Source organism: Hesperophylax consimilis, chromosome 1 (assembly GCF_061612785.1).
Source record: "Hesperophylax consimilis isolate HC1 chromosome 1, BYU_Hcon_1.0, whole genome shotgun sequence".
Classification (NCBI taxonomy): domain Eukaryota; kingdom Metazoa; phylum Arthropoda; class Insecta; order Trichoptera; family Limnephilidae; genus Hesperophylax; species Hesperophylax consimilis.
The window spans coordinates 42,797,291-42,821,512 of record NC_142836.1 but is presented as its reverse complement, the minus strand read 5'-3'; the positions used below and the strand labels follow the sequence as shown (position 1 = coordinate 42,821,512).

At 32.9% G+C, this 24,222-nt stretch overlaps 1 protein-coding gene across 6 annotated transcripts in view; it reads right to left on the bottom strand.

Moving 5' to 3' along the window:
• heph (polypyrimidine tract-binding protein 1 heph) overlaps positions 1-24,222 on the bottom strand; it is a 919,983-nt gene that overhangs the window by 835,220 nt on the left and 60,541 nt on the right. The gene's annotated exons all lie outside the window — the stretch shown is intronic.

The following is a 24,222-nucleotide window of genomic DNA, read 5'->3' as shown; positions in this document are numbered from 1 at the left end:
AAAAAAGAAAAAAAATCAATACAGATTTGAACATTGTGTAACCGGGCGCAAAATCGAAAAAGACACAAAAATCAAAGGCCTTTTTATCCCTTAAATAAAAGCGGAAATGCTTTATTTTATTTCTAATGTTATTCATGATAAATGTTATACAGGATGTCCAGGAGTAAAGTGCGCTAACTTCGGGGCACTACTACTTCTACATGATTTTAAAATTAAAAAAAGATAAATTACTCTTTTCGAAAATGTAATGATGTAATGTAATTTTTAGGTAAAAAATAAAGATAACTTTTTTCGAAATTTTAGTGTTGTAATGTAGTTTTAAGGTAAAAAAACGTGAATCGTTTGTATGGGAAAATAAAAAATATTTTTGGATGGGAAAATGAATTTCGAAAAAAGTTATTTATCTTTTTTACTTCTACCATCGAATCTCTCCCAAGTTGGCGCACTTTAACCCCGGATACTCCGTACTTTAATTTAACATCATACGACCAATAGCGTAAGCAGGGAGTGTATGGGTGACCAAAATAAATCATCTGAAACCATACATATATACGCACGCAAGCCCGTAAATACCATATTGGCAAAACAAAGCTCGTAACTGTAAAAGAGAAATCCATACGCATTGTTTTCAATCATAATAATACTTAATTGTAAAAAGCATTCACTTTGTGGCTCATCATAATTTATAATAAAAGCACATAAATTTGTTTTTGACCACGATAGTTTTATTTTCACTCTACCGGTTTCGGAAGATCCCTTCCTTCGTCAGGAGAATATTTAAAACTGATCTACTACACAAAATATTGACACATAAATACAAAAATGTTAAGTGTTTGAGGGAGATGTGGACAAAGTGGAAGGGGTAATTACGGTAATTCCAGGAAGAACAGAGCGGTTAACTGGAAATATGTCAAGAATATGACTATAAGACAGATTAATTTGGTTATTTATTAAACTGGAGTTATTATTTCGAAAGTTAATTTCGAAATTGAACTGTCAAAAATAAAACAAATTGCTCTAAATAATGGTTACTCGACACACTTAATTGATAAAATCCTGAATAAGAAACTTAAACTCATTTCGACGAATGCATTTTTATTTGGTACACCTGAAACTAATAATAAAATCATAAATCCCTTTCAATGGCGTAAAATCTTATACATATCCAATTTTTCTTCACTTAGTACAAAAAATTTGCCTACCCACATTAAACCCGCGTTCTATACTGATAACAACTTGGGAAAATTACTTTAAAATACTAAAGATAAAGATCACAAATTTAGCCACTCAGGCATTTACCAACTATGTTGCAACGATTGTCCATCGTTCTACATAGGTAAGACAACTAGAAATATAAATATTAGAATCACGGAACATTTAAGATGTTTAAATAACAATAATTTTTCGGAGTTTGCCAATCATCTCATTTCCACCGATCATACTTTTAGTAAAGATACAGGGGTTAAAATTCTTCACCGTAGTAATAAAGGCAAAAAATTAGATAATTTAGAAGCACTTGAAATCAGAAAAGCCCTCAATAATAACTCCAGTATAATAAATAACCAAATTAATCTGTCTTATAGTCCTATTCTTGACATATTTCCAGTTAACCGCTCTGTTCTTCCTGGAATTACCGTAATTACCCCTTCCACTTTGTCCACATCTCCCTCAAACACTTAACATTTTTGTATTTATGTGTCAATATTTTGTGTAGTAGATCAGTTTTAAATATTCTCCTGACGAAGGAAGGGATCTTCCGAAACCGGTAGAGTGAAAATAAAACTATCGTGGTCAAAAACAAATTTATGTGTTTTTATTATACATAATAATACTATTTACTTGCTTGTATATGTCATACGGTAATTATGTTACTTTTATTACTACTTACTATGTACTTAAAATTTTTTTTTTTTTAACTTTTCTATCTATCGTAAAAGCCCAATAGGGGTCTACATTAACAATATTTAGGCTCCGGTGTAGAACTGTCTTTCATTGCAATCAAGATATTTAGAATCGTGCAAAATAATTCATAGAAATATATCGCAACTAGCATTAATTATCGCGGAGCTTTGACTGCTTTTTCGTGAGAGATTTTCAGAGGTACGTGTTTATTCCGAGGAAATACCAAAATAAACTGCAGAGGGCTAATTAAGTTTAATAAGATACCTGTAACAACACATGAACTCCTGGTATAATTCCATCCTCACCTGAGATTGAGAATTCAGAGCTTTGAGAATTTCGGGGCAAAAACAGTGTGGAACATTGAGTATACTCGTAATAATTTCATGAAAGAAGTCATTTTCGTAACAATTTGTTTGAGGAGATTGGTTCGCAGATGTATCCCTATTGCGTTGAAAGGTTTTGGATTTAATTTTCGTTAATTATTTACAGAGACATTGTTTCATAATTAATGGGTCAAAGTCCAATATCCAACAGCCAAAGTATATCAAAAAAACTATTTCTAATTGCTTGATGTATAAACTCGGGAAAGAAATAAAAAAATGTTATCATTTCCATCTAAGGCGAAGCACTACAAAGTAATGCAAAATCATAGGTTTTTGGTTTGAAAACTTGAAATAGTAAAATAATAGAACAATATATAATAATCTGGAATAAATTTTTTATTATTATTTATTAATAAGCTTTTTTATAAGCCCAGAAATTGATTTTGAAACATGTCGATTATTTTAATTAAATAGCTGTGTACACAAAGTTATTTATTTTATTTAAATTAAAACAATATTAAGAGGGAATTTAAACTTTATTGCCATCAATAAGGAGTGTCATTGTTATCGGCTCGATTCCAAATGTTACACGACGTGGTGCATTGCCTTAACCGCCCTTTGCAAAGAAAGTGGAACAAGATCTGACGTTCATACATTGGAAATAATAAACTCGTTGTTGAAGATTGTAGTTTAGTTAAGTATTTATGAATGAGACCTTCACGCTTAAAAAAATGTTTAAATATTAAATTTGGCAACCATCACCGAATATTGCTTGATTTCCAAAGTGTGAACAGAATGTGATGTTTTGCCATCGAAGACAAATTATGTCGGGATGTTTAGCGGTGAAAATGAAAAGAAATATGCTGAAGACTGGACGCTTGTCAGCACCAGAGTCAGGCGGCAGACGCGCATCAGGAAGACAAAAGTTTGATTGATTTGTGCGCCGTGCGTAGAGAAGAATGTATTCAAAACTACATTATTTTTGGACAGCACAAAAGAATATTTATCTCGTACTCAAATTACTATCTTCGTTGTTATTATGTAAAACGGTATTCTCTCATTAGGTATACATAGAGAGTAGGAAGCTTGCTACAGACAAGTTAAGACAAAGAATGAAGGGGGAATCAATGAACATGAAATGTTTGTTACCATGTTTTCCCCATTCGTTGCAAATAATGTGATCCAGCACCAGCTGAAATTCTTTTTTCAATATTAATTAGAACTTCACGAGACTTTTTCATGTCGTCTTTATTCATTTATAATAAAACAATATATCCACCTATTGCCAAAAAAATCAACTATATCTAAATGTATCAAAATGTCATCACATTGTCTTTTCGAGAAATAAAAATAAAAATAAAATATTATCATTTAATTATTCAACAACAACAACATTGCAACAGTCTCAGATATTCGTGATCTCGTGGCTAAATGATTCTGTGGTTCTCCAAATCCGCAGAATCCGAGGTTGCGTGATTATTTTTAGTGTGAAATAACGAGAATTTGGATAATTCTAATTTAGTTTTTATTTTAATAAACTCACTTATATAATAATTTTACGAAAAATAATTCGCGTACGCTAGAGGAGGTTTAGGGTCAACCCGACGGTAGGACTGCTGAAGACAGAATGCATAAATGAACCACTCACTAGATCAATATCTTCGGGTTTTTAGTACTGAGCCCATGGGTCCTAATGTTTGCCATAGATAAAAGTCTGTAACTGAAAAATATACGTCACTACTACACATACTCACCATCGACTAGGATAGAAACTATAAAAAAGGCGTAACCATAGACAATATAATTCTCATTCGGAGCCAACCCATTGGCTAGCCTAAAATCGGCCAATGACAGCGGCCTATAAACATGCATGAAGTTCGTGACAGCGGCCTATAAACATGCATGAAGTTCGTATTGGTTTGTGGAAAATATACGTCACAAGTTACCCATAGAGATTACCGTGTCTTTTTTTCTGACCCACTTTTTTCTCGGAGTTATACCCCCCTGACAGAATGATATTATTTACCCCGCGCGGGGTATGGCGAGCAGGTTTACAATGATACCAGCCTCACAAGAATGTGGGTAAAAATAATATTGTATTTATTTTCGGGAGATGCAAACTCCCTATAATTTACCCCACACTACAATATAACCTTCATATACATCAAATCACAAATAAAGCTGCTAAAATATTAGGCTTCATCATAAGAAACACAAAGCTTATCTAATAGCATCGATATCATTAAGCAACTCTACTTTGCCTACGTACGAAGTCATTTGGAGTTTTCATCAGTTGTTTGGTCTCCATTTTACAAAATCCACATAAACAAAATCGAAGCAATTAAAAACAAATTCCTAATACATGTTTGTTACAAGTCATTTGTAAGATTTAATAATTATGCAGAGGCAGCTTCATACTTTAAAATTGTTTCACTGAGTGTACGGAGGCATCATAAGGATGGACTATTCCTGTATAAAGTATTATTCTCGCCTGAACAGACTATGCAATAATTACAATAGCGTATTATCCAAGGTTGATATTTTCAGTTGCAAACTTACCAAATACAAGAGGTCCATAAAAACATATTTCTCTGATGGTTTGTGAATAATGTTTATGTCTCTATTGTTTATATCTCTATTATGATTTGATCTATATCTACAACCTCTCTCCATGGCTATAAATGTATTGTTTTGTAAATTTTTCGTTTTATATAATCTTTTGTTTTGTATAAATTATTTAATCATATTCTTTTCTCACAAATTTAACTTACTTATTCCATATTATGCTGTCTCAGTAGAGGTAAAGTCACAAGGAGGAAATCCATAATTGGTTTTTTTTATCTATCCAATACTTATGTACAAACTGATTAAATGTAAACTGTCGATTTTCCGAAAATTAATAATAAGATGATAAGATGACAAAGTTTAATAAAGATGTTCTTTTTTTAGTGTGACATGAGATGAACACATTTGAAGACCAATATCCATCTTTGCCTATGATTGATCAAATTTAACCTAAACTTTTTTAAATCCATATTCTGTATATATATGCAGGTACATAAATACTCTGAATAATTAACATCGTTGAGAAAGTGTTGCGTACCACGAGAGAACGTCCTTCTGTGACAGGGGGTGCAGTCAGTAGTGATGATGACTCAATTTTTTTACGTCGTATTCCATTTTAATGGAATGTTTCCAATTACATTAAAATAAACAAAAAATAGAACAATGTAACCCTTAGTTCATGACCCAGATACTACAATATTTTAAAAACAAATTTGGCACGTGTACAAAGAAACATTTAAAATATTTAAGTGTGCTGTTACACGATTGGCTGAAAATTCCGCTTCGTCATTAAAAGAATCATACAACGTTAAGGTAAGGCGTTTTTTAACATTAAAATTTGAAAATATTTGAAAATTATAAGAATCTAATGGCACCATAAAAATGATCCTGACCATAGCCATCACCACACCACAGAACTACGCAAGGTAATTCGAAGACAATGGACTCAAATGGACTCTCTCGCTACAGTAGCTGGTCCAGTTTCTTCACCACCTATCCTTGTTGTAGAGTTTCCATCTTCTATCTTCGTGTCACCTGTTCCTGTACTTCATTTTAATTAACTAAACTTCACTTTATTTTTGTCATATTTTTTTTTGTAATACCTGCATCAACTTAAAGCGCCCTTGAGGTGATATATCACGGCGCTATACAAATTGTTTAATACATATATATATATTTTTTTTAATAGGTGTATTTTTTTAAACATTTTTACAAGAATATGTACATTTATATATATGTGTATAACAGATTTTGATTATATTCGTAGTCCTACTCACAAGGATACTAGGTTTTGGAAGTTTTCAGCCACTTCTATGATTCGACTTCACGTTTTGGGTAAGGATTTCCATAAACTTCTACGACGATGTTTTTAGTATGCTAGTAAGTTTTTTATCCGGTAGTTCCTTAAGCCAAGATTTAATGTCCTTAATGTAGTTATTTGTTGTTTGGAATTGTTTGATACTAAGTGGGAGTTTGTTATATACCTTTACTGCTAAAAATTCTTGAGCTTCTTTGTCCAAAGGTAGACTTACATTTGATATATTTAGTATCTCTGTTTGTTTGGCTCTGGTTTTATGAGTATGTAAGGTGTTTGCCTGTAAATAATTTTTGAGGTGATGTACCAAAATCTTTTTGGCATAGATTTTCTGTATATTTGGAACGTAAAATTTCTGTTGTTGACGTCCTTATGGGATCTTTAATTATGGTCTTTATGATGCAATTCTGAGTTACCTTCAGTTGTTTAACGTGTTTTGATGCTGATGAGCCCCATCCTATTATTCCATATTACAATTTAGGGTGGCATAAAGCATAATATACTCTCTTTAAATCCCTAGTTGAAAAAATGTTTCGTAATTTTCTGAAGAAGTAGAATTTTGTTTTTGGATAAAGTTAGATATTTGGTTTTATTAACATTTAATGTAAGGGAGTTAGCTTTAAGCCAGTTTTGAAGAACAGCTAGGCCATGTTCAGCCTCCTTATAGGTTATTAAATAACAATAATAAATAAATGGAACGCCTCGGACCTCTGTCTTGGCAGACATTCTCGCTCAGGGTTCACAACTTTTCTGTTAAGCCTACCTATTTTTACATGTTCCGGTTTTTAGTATTTGATTCCATTGACCTAACTATAAACATATTTTACTAGGTTGTCCTAGGAAAATTATATTTCTTCTATCGCATCATATGTAATTGGATTATTCACGCAACTATTAAAAAACGCTTCATTAGCAATTTAAGTTCTACCAAACATTTCTCGCAATGATCTAATGTAAACTGAATTCGATCGATTTTCGTCCACGCTTCGGTAATTATTCCAAACTTCACCCCCGTTAGCCCTGTTTATATTATCTATTGACAGCTTATTTACTTGTGACTACTTCATTCGGTTCTCCATGAATGGCTTTGCCTTCTGTCAATGTCCTTATCAGCCTTACCGTCTTACTTCTTACTTCTAAGTACACAAGCTCTTCCACTTGCTCTGCGCATTCCACGCCACAACTGTATTACAGTGTTTTCGAAACCTCTATTTCATACCATTACTTTGAACTTGGGAAAACAAGCAAGTACCCACCTGCCAATGTGGGAACAGTTTGAACTTTCCATTAAGTATCGCGAATAGGTATAAAGCGAATTCATCATGAGATCTTTTTTCAATAGTTTCCGTCACGTTTTTAACAATGGACGCAAAGAAGTGTAAACAGCAATAATTAATTCCTCTATCGACTGTGTTTGAATAACTATGCAAAGCTTGATTGCACCGCCGGAATTTTAAGCATACCGTGTGATTTCTCAGTTTTTCTCGATGATTTCTCAGCTCATCTTCATGATTATCGCATAACAGCATGGCTTTGTAATAATATTCTTTACCAGCGCCGGAACTATGGAGTGAATACTTGAATTCAGAGCCTATGGTCGATAGTGGCACAAACATCGGAAGTTAAACGTGTAAATGACAGTTTGTAGTGGCACAGTGTACACCTACAAAAGCACGATAAAATTTAAAAAATAAAGGTTTATATTATATTTAGTAAATGTCGTTAAACAAATTAATTCTTTCGACCACGTTCCCGATACAGTTAGAAAAATGTTAAAAAAAAGCACTTGTGTTTGTTATGATGTACGGTATAGAATATAGAGCATGCATCATTCGTGCTACACGGTGTACACTTGCATTTTCAGGAAGCAAATAAAACGCCGTTTAAATAATAAAACTATCTCTTACTTCCAGATAATATTTACTGTTGGCTGATTGCTCCAAGCGGAACAACCGTCCCGGCTCTGTTCCTCAGAAGCCGTTACCCGCTGAAATACGATAATCCAGTAAAACGGATGACCACAGTTCCCAGTGCGTAGATGTGAAATTGTGAAGTTTATCTATTAATCAGGCTCGATAATTAGAAGACCTTTCCGCCTTGTCGCCTAATTGGCCACTGTGTCAGATGATTTGTCATCTTGTCGTCCGATTGGCCACCTTGCCGCCAGATTGGCCGGTTTGCCACATCCAAAGACATGTTACGCGGACGGTTGTGGCCAATTAGATACCACTCGACAAATGCCCACTTTGCCACTTATAGATAGGCTGATTAACTTTGCACCTGGTGGGTGGTCGGATAATCAAGAATGTTTGATCAGTTTCAAGGACATCCAGTTTTGAGCAGGTTCTTACAATGCTGTCCAAGAAGATACCCATATTTGCATGTCTATTTTTGGTAGTATTAACATAAGCATAAAAGAAATTCAATGCCTCCATAGAAAGTTCATATGAACATGTTGGGTCTTAATTAATTAGCGAGCTGAAACATTTCAAACGTTAGTTTGTGACGTGTACCGAAATTTTGATACTTATGACAACCTTTTTATTATTTTGTATTTATTCAGCTCTCTTGCCGGCAAAAATTCTGCCTCAAATTCAGATGGAAGAGTTAGTTTCGAAACTCAACTCCGTACATTAAAACACACAAATATCTCTATGGATCCTTACATCTGCATACATTTCAATCACAACACCCATACATTCTGCACGTTAACCCCCTAATCTCCCTTCACACATCTCCCACATGCCTCAATTGACTTAATTTATATAAAATATAATAGTTTTGAATTTTAATTAACTATCAACTTATTATTTGTCGCATAAAATTTTAACTAAATCTGAATTGTATAGTTTACTAACTACAACGTATATTAGGAAAATCTTAAATCTGCAAACTTCACCCGCCATAACACAGGGGCACTTCTAGCATGGCGGTTGAAATAGCATTTAAAATGAATCCAAGTAAATTTCTATTTAGAAGCCGAAGGCAAAACTAAATGTAACAAAGGATCGGACGCACGGGAAAGGACAGGACCCCGATTCGACAAGTAAAAGGAGACGATAATTATTTGAAAAAGAAATCATTATTATTCAAGACGGATAGGTACATATAAACTCCCTTTGCCTAGTATTTATGCCTTTCCCTATGCATTAAGTTCTGTACCGCTATAAAATTTGGTATATTTTTATTAATACAAGGAGAAAAATTAGAACAGCTGATTTATAAAAAATCTTTTCAAATTATTGGTAATCCGGTTAAAAACGGGATCGCAGGCCGCTTCCATATAAAACTGTAATAAATTCGTAATAATATCAGAAGACGTGTTTATACACCGGCGTTTGTCTTAATGTAGCGCCCATGAAGTTATTTTTTACACAAACGGCGCTGTACAAATTATCCAATCATTATTATATAATGACGAAATACGAAAAAGTTAGGATTTTTATGAACACGTGTTCCGATGTCGTGACAACACATTGGTATTCTACTAAAAGTTTATCAGGAAACCTATTAATTCATTCATTAACTGCCTACGAATGGATAACGAATAATTTGAAGAGATTCTTAATAAATTAGCATTTTTTTTATCAATAAGTAATCTCCGTGTAGCTATTAAGCAATTTTCGCGAATTAACAGCAAATCGCAAGAGTGCAAAAAGGGTTCCTAGGAGTAGAAGGAACCCTAATCAACGAAAAATATTTTTTTTAAATACCCTTTGATGTCGCTTTCAAATAATACTTCTCCTGACAAAATATTTATAGCATCCAATTCCTTGAAATCGAACTTAGTACAGAATAGGACAGGAGATTCAATACTTGCCACCTACAACGGTGAACCTCTGTTCCAAACAAGTATAAAGGTGACAAGTGTTGGATGACAACCGACCGACAAGATTCTGACCGACCGACTATACACTTAAGATTGTATTTTATGCAATTCTTATAGAAATGTTTTGATTACGCAATGAAAATTGATCGAAAAGCCAGTAATAAAAATTATTGTCATTTAGCATTTTAAAATTCTTAGCAATATGGGCCTTCGATTACATTTTATGCGTAGAATTTTACTAATTAGAATGTATTTCGATGAGACCTTAAAAACAAGAATGCTGGATGAATTATTGATAAAATTTCCAAGAATTCTTCAACGTGTTTTCGAACCGAGGTTGAATAACAGCAGCCTGTCATCAAAAAACCAAAATGCTAAGGATACAATAAATTAATCCGTCAAAATGTTTGGATGATCCGAGCCGAGATATATAATGATGGTCGTTTTGATAAAACCTAATTGACACCAATTCATTTATCGAAAGCTGTGGGTAAGCAATACAATAAAGGATTCACTTTAGTTAAACTAGTTTCTTCGGTTCATGTTCTAGGGCTTTATTTATGCATACAGTGGTACGTACTGTTAATTAATGTTTTCAAATTAAATACAATAATTTAGATATTTTAAAACATTATTTGATTATGTGGGCCTAAATGGGTGCTTTACTCGTGCTGAGGCCCCCATTTTACAAATTAATAATATTCAATAAAAATATGGTATAAAACAATAGGCTGGAATAAAATAAAAATAAAACTGTGATAACTACAATAAAGGAGGCGGCAGTAAAAAATAAATAAAATCGGCAAATATTATGAGGTACGGTTGTACATTATAATGATTTGTGTATTGTATATTGCGTATACATATTTGTTATATTTCCTTTCTTGTTCTTTGATCCTTTTTTTAATTTTGCAACTGAAAAGTTTATTGTTTTCCTCACTTTTTATATCGAGTTGTTTGATTTGATTGTTGAATTGTTTGTATTTGTCAAAAGCTTGTGTTTTCCGTTGGAGTTTTTATGTTTTTTGCACGCTTGTCGAACTGGTGTATTAATGATAGTTTGTGTTTATTGATATTTATTTTTTTGTTTAAGAATGTAATTTTGCAATTTTTTTACGTGTAACTAGCTGTACCCCGCACGCGTTGGTGTGGCTCAGTCTGTGTGTACAGATAGAGAAACAATATCGTGTGTTGCATTTACGTCCAACAGATGGCGCCTTTTTAAAAGAGCATGTTTTTACCTGTCACAGGTGACATCTATATAATATATAAAAACATATGCGTATTCGAATGCAACGTTGTCAATGTTGTGCGATTTCAAAGCAATCGGTGAAGAGCTTTTTATTTGTATAGTATGGCGTATATCTACTACGTCAAATGTGTTGAATATTTGGTCTCTGTCAGTCATTCTATGCGTTTAAAGTTTTACCTTTAAGATGGAAAGAATCTACCTGGAACTGTGATTTTTTACATCTAAACTTCTCGTTGTTAAAGGGGTTAAATGACGCCCATTGGAGTACTTTCTAAGAAAGGAAGATGTCAATCTTAAAAATACTCTCGCGACCTATCTTAGCTTTTTTTACTTATCGACCGACCTCACAATATATTATGAGGTCGTATTATTTTCGTACACAAATATAGGCATGCTTATTTATTTAGGAAAACATGTTTATTATTTAAGAAATACCATGGCGACCCCTCAGCGAAGGAATTATCTTACTTACGATTTGAAATAATAATTTTCTAGAAATATTCACATAACACGCGACCTCGCTATGACAGAGTTTTGTAGAACATTGGAATAGTTGGTTTGAAATGGCTTATTTCTGTATGGTTATTTTTATAAAATATTACCTCAAGGACGCTTTAGAAAGATAGAAAAACAGTTTAAGAATTTACTCATTGAATAATTAAAATAAGGCACTGTAAAATAAACAAAAACTGGTAGCTATCTACATATTAATTTACAAACTTCATGCTGTGAAAACCTTCGGATAAATTGAAATATATAAGTATTTTTTGTTTTAATTTCGGTTAGGTTAGGTTAGGTTCAAGATTAACGATATAAATTCGAGAACCTTCTAACGACATGACTAAAAATAAATATAAAATCAATCACGAAATATTGATAATCAATATATATTATAAGCGATTCGATTGTAAACATCGCAAGATATCAAGAGATGGTCGATTTAAATCTTATTTATTTATTGTTTTAAGGTTTAATTTGTAGAACTCCATTTATTTTTCAGACTTTATGTCCGGGTTAAGTCTTCCCCATAGGAAAAACTAAACCATTCCTCACACTTTTCCACAAATGATCATCTAGTCAATCCACATTATGCAAGTGCATTATATAAGCAAAATAAATACAAAACAATACAAGAACAAAACGTCAACTCACCAGAGATCAAATGGGAAAATAATTCACCGACTCCAGATATTTTCAAATCAGAGGGTTCGGCACGATAGAACTTCTAACAGGGCCTATAAATCCTACTGATCCCTCAGCATAAATATTTAAAAAATCTTTCGTAATCCTACATGTGTTTAAAATCACTGATTTTTGAATTTTTATAAATTTTAATTTTTAATTTTTATATATTTGAATAGATCTAATTACGCCTAAATTTTTAATGAGAGAGTTAGGTATAATGCCAGTAGCCAAAATAACAAATTATTATTACTTTATTCTAAGTATTTTTTTAATTATACTAGTACAAAAGATGATTGATCTCAACTATGGAGAATCCAGTCAGTGGCAGTTGTGTTTTCTTTTTTTAAACTCAAAGTGTTTTTAAAATACTTATTCATATTAACTTTTCAATTCAATATATATTTATAATATTAAAAGTTCCGAAGATAATTAATATGAAAATCATTCAATAATAACTTTTAATAACTTACTCTGTTAACTTTTCAATGTCTTATGTGTAATAATATATTAGTATCAAAAATAATTGTTACCAAATGATAGTAAAAAAGTGTTTATAATGTTGTAATTATTTCAATTATGTTAAAATCTATAGGCATGACAAGGCCCCGTAGTAAGCGTTCAAAGATGGTTTGAAAGGGAGATATGTAAATACGAATATTAGAGGGAGCGCGTAAATATAAAAAAAATATAATAATTGCGAAAATGGTGAAAATATTTAATGAAATCTCTCGAAAAATTTATTAATTGCATTTAAAGATACACTGTAAATTTCATGCCTATAACATATTAAATAACAGAAAAAACGTGTTTAGAATAATTTTCGGAGCTTACTTTGCGATTTTTTCTATTGAGGGAATTTCATATAATTAACGTTTCGGCATACTTCAAAAAAAAAAAATTTTAACCTAAAAACTTAAAGAGTAAACGAAAAACTTGTTATAAATCGGTAGAAATTGGGTACGCGTGGGCGTCTCTTTGCTGCACTCAGTGAATTAATTATAGCTGCAATACCTGAAAACCTGAATACAGCTCCCCTGATGTACCCGGGCACCCCTGCTAAGTCACCAAACGTAGCGAACTTTTCGAACTATGATTTTCAAATTTTGTGAAGGTTGAATCATCTAATTTGATGAATTGTTCGAATTCTGTCAAACAACCCGACCTAAATCTTCCTTACATTTTTAACGGTATTTATAGTCTATGAAAATATTCCATATGATATTAATTTGAAAAGGCCGTTTTTGTGGAAAATCACATCAAGGGCATTGCTCACCGTACAAATATTACTTGCTAGAATTTGTCTCGTATGTTTTAACCTAGTTAGTTAACAACGTGTTTCCAAACCAATGGTTTCTTCATCAAATTGGGAGGGTTTAAGTACCGCCGCCCCAGGAACCATTTATTGCATACAAAGATGTTAGAAGAACGAGATATGGTATGTTGGCCGCCGGACCGTAGGCGGAGTACTACCTAATTAGGGTACTTTGAATACTATCGGGACGTGTACGCACAGAAATCTGTTCTATGTATTAGTGCCAACTGAAACGATACGTCCTTAGCGTAAGCGAAGATGTGCAGTAGTATTGGTGAACAAAACCGGCGACACTGGGCAAAACAATTCCACACAGTATGAACTGATCATAGCACATCTCGTTCTTCTAATATCTTTGATTGCATAGCTAACACCTCTGCCATAGGTCACCCGTAGTGGTTCGCTACGTTTGTTGATTTAGCAGGGGTGCCCGGGTACATCGGGGGAGCTGTACTCAGGAAGCGTCTGCCCACCAGCTACGTGGCGTGCCAGATCGGGAGAGGCTGGTTTGGGGTGACCCTTTGACCTCTCCCACAGATCTCTCGACTCAACGCCTTACGCCGCAGCAGGAGGATACGCCCCACTCTTAGACACACTGATCCCTAGATTCCTACCCACCCCTCATACCTTTTTTCCTTCTCAGAACTTCCTCTCCTTCCTTTCCTTAAAAAAGACCCCCACACAACATCCTCAAATATGACGTAGGCCTTAAGGGAAATTATTTTCTTCGGGGCCTCCTGTATGTTAATATTTAAAAAAATCAGAATATACAGTATGCGTACTAAAAATTACCTATAGGTACTGTATGCGTACTAAAAAATAGTATATACCTAAATATAGAGTATGCGTACTAAAAATTAGTACATACCTAAATATACAGTATGCATACTAAAAAATAGTAAATACTTAAATATAAGTATGCGTACTAAAAAAATTATACATACATAAATATAAGAAAATGCAAATAATTGAACATTTATTCAAATCTTCAAATTTTGCAAATTCACTTTGTGGCACCATTTTATTAATAAAATAATTAAAACACTTTGATGAAATAATCAAAACCTACCTTTCCACCTCTCACCCCCCCCCCTCAGCCCCCCTCCCCCCCCCCTCCCCCCCTCACACTTCTTCCTTTTGTACCCACACCTGTCTCTATACACTTGACAATTAAGTTTTTAGTACATTAATTGTCCTGATGAAGAGAACATCGTTCTCGAAACATGTTGACTTTATATAAAAAATAAAGATTATCGTGGTAAAAACAAAGTGTTTTAATTATTTTATTTATTCAAATGTTTGTAGAAAAGAGTTACAAAGGTGTAAAGCGGTAAGTACCTAACGTAAAGAGATGCTTTTAAAATGTATGAATATCTAATATATCATAGAAGATACAACGGAAGATTCAGTCGATTTACAGTATGGCTCGGCACGTTATGTAGCCGCTTTGACGCCTTCCGCCATGTTCCAGCCATTCACAGCTTTATCGCCCTCCGACACATCTCCGAGCGTTCGATCCGAGGCAGGGGCCCGTAATATACGAGACACCTGGAAGGTATCGCGTAGAGGGAGGGTGGTACCCATTGCCACGTCATCAGCGCTTCGACGGTGGAACAATGGATTTCCCTTTGGAGACCAAGTCGGAACCTTGCGGGATGCCGTGAAACAAAATAGTTTCACCACAATATTTACACCATCACATTAACAAAAATATTTGTTTACGTGAGTTCCAAACATGAATTGCACTGTTCTATCCATGAAGAAATTCTACCATTTTCGTCATTAAGACATTAATGCAATGTTTGTTTCTGAACGGTATATTACCGAGGCGTAATGCCTGTGTCAGACAACGCTAAACGCATCAAGAGTTTTTTAGCGTGCCCTATAGAGATTATATTTGGAAGTGTCACAAGAAGCTATAATATTTCTCTCTTACCCTCAATTACGTGTGCTAGAGGGAGAGTGGTAGTGATGACATATAGTAATAAACAATTCTTGAGTAATGGCCTCCAAAAAGGTCGATAAAAAATAAAATAAATATGGTCACAGAATAGACCTAATGAATTCTTTACTAGAAATGTTTGACTTGATTTTTTTCAATGTTGTCTAAATTTATGTTAAAAATGTATATTTTCCAAAAATATATTAGGCAAGACAGCACAAAACTTATCTTACATACCTAAAATCAAATACGAAATTAGACTTTGTTTAATTGAATGTACCTACCTACAATTGGTTCATGATACAAATACAATTCCTTTTGACCTAAATAATTAATTAAAAATATATACAGGTTCGACAGTCGTATTTCACTGACCAAATAAAATAAATTGATAAATTCGCACGTTAAAATATATTAACTTTTCGATATTCTACCACACGTAACTATGAAAAAACTAATTAAAATCGCAGGACACGGCAAAAACGCAATGTACAAATGCGAAAATGTCCAGATACGGTAATGAACGTACGGCACATAGAGACTATCGACGAATACACGAGTATCGACGAACTCATCATTGACGCATTAATAATTTTATATTATTAGAATATGTAAAAATTTAACAGTTTCAAAATTCCCACAAAACATTTCGAATTATTTCATTAACTTTAATTAAAAACCACGCATTCTTTAATTGTCCATAAAATGCGCCCGCCGCAGTATATGACGCTTCCCTTGTGGCGCGACCGTCGCAGGAAGTCATCGGGGAAGTGCCGGGGAGCAGCCGGGATAGTGGGGAGGAGAAGAGGAAGAGGAGGGTCTGTCACCCTATCCACAACCATCCCCAACCATTCACGGCAACCAACCACCACCCCGAGAAAACCAGAGAAATCTATTCAATAATTCTCAAACTTTGTCATTTTGCTTCCATATTTTTGTCTGCTTCACTAAAACTCACCTACAAAACACTAATTGCATCCTTTGATGTTTCCAATGAAAACTTTAATTTTATTTATCTCTCTTTCTAAAAAGATACTGACCGACCACAACAGATCCACGCACCAGGTTGACCTCTCCAGGCAGATTCTCTCGACCCATCCCCTGGCACCACAGTGGGAGAGATGAATTCATACGTCCGTCACTTCTCCAGAATCCTACCCACTCCTCATACCCTTTCTTTCTCTCTTTGAACATCCTCAACTTTCTTTCCTTAAAAGACCCTCAAAACAGCATCCACAATGATGAGACAGGCCCTGATTTATTCTCTTCATCAATATTATTATTATGATACTATTTCCATATCTGGCTACGATCCTTTGTAGTTTCCATTTAAAATAACAACTATGCAAGTCGAATTCTTTCATTTTATATGATTGCGCAAACGTAAAACTGTTGCGAATTTCATCAATTTGTGAAATTGGATGAAATAATGTAAAATACCATCATCTACGTTTGATAAAAACAGCTACAGACGTAAATACCACTGGGTGGGACGTCATTGTCTCGCATTACACACAGATCAGTATACAGATAAAAGTCGCACTTTATGGTATAATGGCTCGAGCACTAGGGCGTCGCACGGCCCATATTGATTATAGCACCGTATGCGGGATATATTACACTGTAAGTATACTGCCGGTTTCTCCCAAACGAAGACTTATCGCCTTCACATAGGTATATTTACAATACATATATATGCCCGATACTATTTAGAAAAAACGGTGTTTGAATAAAATTACATTTTCATGTACTTACTTTAAACTATTTTTAAAATCCCAAAGATATTTCCCAAAGCTTTGAAAACAAATATTCAAAAAAATCTAATTTGTATTAAACAATTAACTCTTCAGGCTAATTTGTTCGGTTTCGGGAACCAACAGCTTTTACCCATATAGTCAATTTGTTCGCTTTTTTGTTCAAGCTCATATGATCTCATAGAAATTGTTGTGTCTCCCTTACCGTCATAGTTAAAAATATGAACTAAAAGGCGTTAAGAAGAGAAAACACCAAGCTTTATATTCAAATATAGCAGTTAACGTCAGAATAATTAAAAGAAGTATACCTCTATCAAATCAAAGGTTCCGACCATAATTTAAGAGAAAATGTATGAAGTTTTGTGAATTTTTAATTAATTATTTTTATACGAAATGGCAATAAAGTGAGGTGGTTATAATTTTAAGAATACATTTTTTTGCTAAAATGTTTGTATTTTTTGTTATCAGTAATTTTAGTTCGGTGTTTAGACGAAAAAACATGAGGCGAGGTATTTTAAAAACTTTTTTATTTCTGCATTAAAATAATTAATATCTCAAAAATTATATGTTTATTTCATATAAAAATATTTGAAAGTGTATTTTATCACCTTTCAAAAAGAGTTTTTAGTGTTTGGATACATTCAGAAATATTCCATTTATATTGATTTTATTGAGAAGCTGAAATACACATACAAGAGCTTCTTTAAGAATTTTAACGGCCAATATGTCAGAGTCCTGAAGGGTTAAACGGTTGTATTAATTAATTTTCATTCAGCGTTGCGACTGTTGCGAGCTGTCAAGTCAGAGTAATCAACAATACGCTTAGTCCTGTTCACAGTAATATAACAAAACTCAGTATTTTAGAGCAGTTGCCCAATTAGCGAAAAGCCATCAAGTTTACCAATATGTTTTTTGTATAATGTATGTTATTTGGTGTAAAACTTAACTGTTCAATGTTTAAGTTTCTGCCTACGTCATCCAATACAATACACACAAAAATAAATGAACTACTATGTTACTATCCGACTTTTCATATTCTGTCTTCTAATTTAAACAGTCAAAAAAAATTGTACAGTTGGCTACTTCCCTAATTTTTTATAGTTAAATAAATTAATACTTCATATCTTGTTTACGTTGATCTAGAAATTGCAGCCAGAAAATGCTGCGCAAAATGTCATGACACAGTTCCGTTTTTTTAGCGAGAAACACAAAATTGTTTTTTTTTTTTATTTTATTCTCAAGTAACAAATTTACATGACAAAATGAAAATTAATTATTTTTTCCATTATAAAAAAAAAATAAAAAAAACTTTCTGAAACTTGTGAAATAATAACATAACATTCACAATATATATATAAATGTTTTTTTTCAAATAAAAATTAATTATTGTAACTACCGATATTTATTTTGAGTAGGTACTTATATTTCTGCATTATGTATAATTATAACTAGTATTAATTATATCTGCAAAAACCCAACGGGCGTTCAATAAGTAAAATAATAATATACGACGTAAGTAAATATTAATGTAAAGGCGTTTTGAATATTTGCTGAAAACAAATTTAATTTCTATTATGCCTTACAATATGAGTTATTTTCATATTGGTAATCGTGAACGGTCTATGGTACTACATTTAAATATTCATTCCAAGCACGCCCTGTCTAGTAGAATACCTACCTAATATACTGTATGTACACTTTACACATCTGAAACAGAGAGGATGAAGGACGTTACTTCTCTGAAATGTGCACATGTATTAAGGAGTGTTGACAAGTTTTTTGTATATTTATTGAAATGTGTTGTATAGATAACTCGTGAGATTAACGCAAAAAACATCACGTTCGTAATTTTAAAAAAGTCAGGGGAGTACAGTTGTCTATAGATTCATCGAATATTTAGAAAAAAGAAGCGAAATGAAAAATACAAATAAAAAAGAATTAAAACGCAAACGTACAACTGATTTTTTTTCAATTTCTCGTCAGCTTGCAGATGCTTGGATAAAAGCCGTGGATGTGCGCACATCTCCTTAAAATTAGTTGGTAAGCTTCAAATTCGGAGATTACACGAAAAATTTTTGTCACCAAAAGTACAACACAGTTATTTTCAAAAAAAATTGCGACCTGAATGCTAAAAATTTGGATTTTTCTTATTCAGATAATACAGCTTCAATTGTCTCATTGTTTTTAACAGTTCATGTAGTATAATGCCACGGCACGTCCCTGCTAATAATCATAAAACCAAACATAATTTGTTAGCTTGCGTCACCAGGAAAATTATTAAGTATTGCCCAGGTGCAAAAAATTTAGGACGATGATTTTCCAGGAAATCATTTGTGATAAGTGGTAAGCCAGGCCATTTAAACATTTTTCTGTAGTACTAAAAACTACAGTGATGCTCCCATAACAAACGGCTTACATTCTCGCATATAACATTACACGATCAATTAATATTGATTGGGGAAAAATACCCTAGAGCGAAAATATGTCATTTTACTGGCATTTTGTTTAGAACTAAAACAATTTAACATTAGGTAGCTGCATCACAAAAACTTACCACCTACATGAAGAAAACTTACTGATATAAAATATTGGTAATTTTTTAAAATCTGGTCAAATTATTCGTATTCCTCTGCCTTTAACGAACAAATTGACAGATTTCCTAACAAGTTATCAGTAAAACACGTATGTGTATGCGGATGTTGAAAAACGTGTTCATAAATATACAAATATTTTCCCGTTCCGTCATTATGTAATAGCAGGATAAGCGCAGCCACATGAACACGTGTGACGATATGTTATGAAACAACTAGAAGTATTTAGGAAATGTAATGTTATCACGTTTTTAACAGGATTTTAATAAACTTAAAATTTTATTTAAACAGACCAATAAAATTGATTGTCTATTCAAGAAAGATTTCAGACATCTGAATTTTTTTACCAACTCAAACTAGAATATATATATATTTTTTTTTTTACTAAACAGAACATTTCTATCGGTTTATCCAGTGGTATCGAAGATGAAAATTCATAATATCGTGTGATCGTAAAAATGCAACAATTATAATAATGAAAAATAACGTTGCAAAGGATTCAATTAACACACCAAGGTGAGTATCGTATTGTTTTTTTCAACATCCAAATATATCACGTAATTATAAACAAAAATGTTTCGAACATGCCCATCACTAATCAAACATACTTATTTTGTATCATAACTTCATTTACCGTGTCAAGAATTCAGACAAGCGATAAATTACTTACTTATAATATAATATTTGAACAGAAAATTGTTTAATTGTCATTTTCAAAATTGGAATCTATCAGGAATTCAGACAAGCGACAAAGTACCTATTTATTTTATTTAATTCTTTATTTGAAATGTATAATTCTTTTCTTTAAATTCCTTAGGGTTAATCCAGACAAGTAAAGTCAGAATTCCTGATTATTTGAGGGTCTGCACGGAGAAAACTTATTGGTATGAAATAATGTTAATTTATTAAAAATCTGGTCAAATTTTTCGCTTTCCTGTTAAAAATAGGATTGCGGACCTACCACGAATGAATTGAAAGAGTTCGTAACAAAGTATCATTCAAAATCAAATGTTTTATGCGGACGGCGGAAAACGTGTTCATACAAATACTAATATTGATACTGACATACTTATATTGTAGCATGCCGTCATGATATCTATTCGGAAAAGAACACGTGTTCTTGATATATTCTGAATGACTAATATTTCATCAGGAACTTAGCATGATGTCACTTTTTTAATAGTAACAACTTTTTCCGTGTGCTAAAGCTAATATGTATATTTCAATCGTTATTTTTCACTGGTCTGCGGTAGAAATGTAGTAATTTCGAGGAGTATTCAGTAATACAACCCAACGAGACGTTGAGCAGTTGAGCTCCCCTGGCAACACAATGCTGCGTGAGCAATGAACTGAAGGCAAACACTGAACACTAGAGATTCTAGAGAACACTGAGAACAAGCTCGTGCACACTAACAGCAAGTGTCAATAGTTCTCCGCAGCCACCTTGGGCTTGGGGCCCCGAGGGGTCACTGGTCACCTGGTCAGTACCTACTGCGCACTGATCAGTGAGGTGAACACTTGTGCAACCTTCCTTCAACAGCCTATTCAAGATAATGTGAGACCTCCAAACATTACACGAAAGAGGATATTTTTTGCTGTCAGATAATTGAGTAGGTATATTTAATTTCATTGCAAATTCTATTAATTTTCAGCCTTAAAAACGCTTCTTTCAGTAAATTTAAACACCGTTTTTCCTTGGAGGTACACAGAGAAAAATGAGTTTTTCTAATTTATTATGTTATCTTTTCAAAATTATTGGGAATCTAGTTAAAAACGAGATTGCACGCCATTAACTAATAAATTAATAGGTTTCCTGATAATCTTTTAGTTTAATACGAATATGGTGTCGGAATACTCGTTCATAAAAATCATAATAATTTCGCATTTCGTCATTAGAAATGAAACAGCCTGCAATCCCGTTTTTAGCCGGATTACAAATAACTTTAAGAGATTCTTAATAAATAAGCAATACACATTTTTCTCCGTGTACAAGATGAGACTTTTATGCCTTATCGTGATTAATTTTTCGGTTATTATGCCTTGCTGCTCTTATTCCTTCTTTAGACGAAGTTTCGGACAGTGTTACAGTGTCCATCATCAGGGCAGATATGTAGATTGTGTGAGAAAAAAAATTGCTCAATTTTCGACATGAGCAGAAACATCGTTCATCTTTTCAATTCCACAAAGAAAAGGCTTTCCAAATTTCATGACTGTTCGAGGGTTTTTGCTGCTTTATGCGTCATTACAACATCAAGTTGAAGTATAACTAACATTAATTAAAGCCGAAACAATGTTCTATAATTAGAACCTACATAATCTTAAGTACATACTTACATGGTAACATTTTGTCATATGGACTTTAGTAACTGGTCATAAGTCAGTAGTTACAAGTTAGGTAGTTGTCAATTAAAAGTTTTCAGTTATGTAGGTGGTAAGCTGTACTAAACATTTTTTGGATGGATTAGATCATGTTTTGAGTTATTTTTTCAAAATTATTACCTACTGGGTCCTTGCGGGAATTTTTCAATAAAACGACTCCACAGAAAGAATATATTTTTTCCATTTTATCATCACGAAATATGCAAATACCTTTGTTATAAATGGGAATGTTGATTTCTTTCGTTTCATAAATCATCAACAGGTTTATCTAATGTTATAATCGGTTAAAAAAATTTCGAAAGCGCGCAATGTTGTGATTTGACTTGACATCCAATTATTTACGTTAAATCTAAGAATTTAGTTTGACTGTGATTTTATTAGGAAGATTAATTATTGTGTTGCGATGAAAATGTTTACTTAGCAGCCGTGTTGAATGATTTATTACTGTATACTATCGGACGTGTACCCGGCGTTACTCGGAATTGTGAATGGTTTCGAGTAAGGTTTTGAGGTTGTGAATAATGCACGGAAAATGTTTTTTTACGACTAATTACAAAATATCGACTACTTTTCTCTACTTTCTATCCAAATAATATTTATGTATTATTTATAAGTAAACCTTCCGGAAGAAATTCTCTAAATGAGCGCACAAACAGACAGACGCGGATACCGACATTATTTTATACTATTTAGAAATTCATTTGAGTGTTTTTCAGTTTTTAAAAATGGAGCATTGTATAACGTTTTTTTATATAATGATAAAGTTTAATAATAGAACCTAACATCGCTTTTCTTACTTCACTTTTAAAAAAACATCGCTGTTTTGTGTAAAATAACAGTTTTTTTTTTCTTTTTAAACAACACCGGTTATTAAAAGAATATGAAAACTCGTGACTGATGTACACGGAGAAAACTTACTGAAATTAAACATTTTTAATTTATCAAAAATCTAGTCAAATTAATCGCTTTCCTGTTAAAAACAGGACTAGAGGCCTATTACGAATGAATTGACAAATTTCATAACAAAATATATCTAAAGTACGAATATGTCATGAGAAAGTCGGAACATGTATTTTTATTTTTTTTAATTGGTTTTCAAGCTACAATCCCGTTAAACTGCAATAAAGCAGTTTGTTAACAGGATGTTAATGATCAATTACATACATACAAAAATAATATTATTACTATAACTATACAATTAACACACCTAAATTAATATAAACTATCTCTATTTAGTAACCATTGTTTCAGCATATATCTCAATCTATTTGTGGAATCGCAATTTTTTACATTAATGGGTAACATATTAAGCATTTTTGGCACCTTAAATTCTAGGGTCTTAAAAACAATAATATTTTAGCATCTCGTTTATTATATTTATTCGGACAAGGCCACCTGCGTGAACACGTGTTCAAATATATTCTGAATATTTTACTAGGAAATGGTTATGCAGTCACATTTTTAACAGTATCTTAATAAAAAATCCGTACTAATTTTTCTTCGTGTATTCCCACGCCGCGCTGTCGCCATCTTAAATTTGTATTAGTAATTGGTCACGTGGAATGCTTGATATATTTATGGTTCTGGAACATTACAGAGTGTTAAAATGATTGTCCGTTCAGTGGCTCAATTGGCATCGCGTCTGGTTCCCACCCAAGAGTAGTGTGTTCAATTCCTCGGCTGGATAAGTCTTCCATCACGACACAAGCAACTTTTTCCGCTTACTGTGAAGGTAGTAGGAGATTTTAAAATATTGTCAGGTTAATCGTAACCTGGGAATATTTGCCTTTCTTAAAAAAAATAAATACAAATTTATAAAATTAGCATTGGGAAGTGCATGCGTGTTAACAATCCAGCTTAAAATGTTCACATG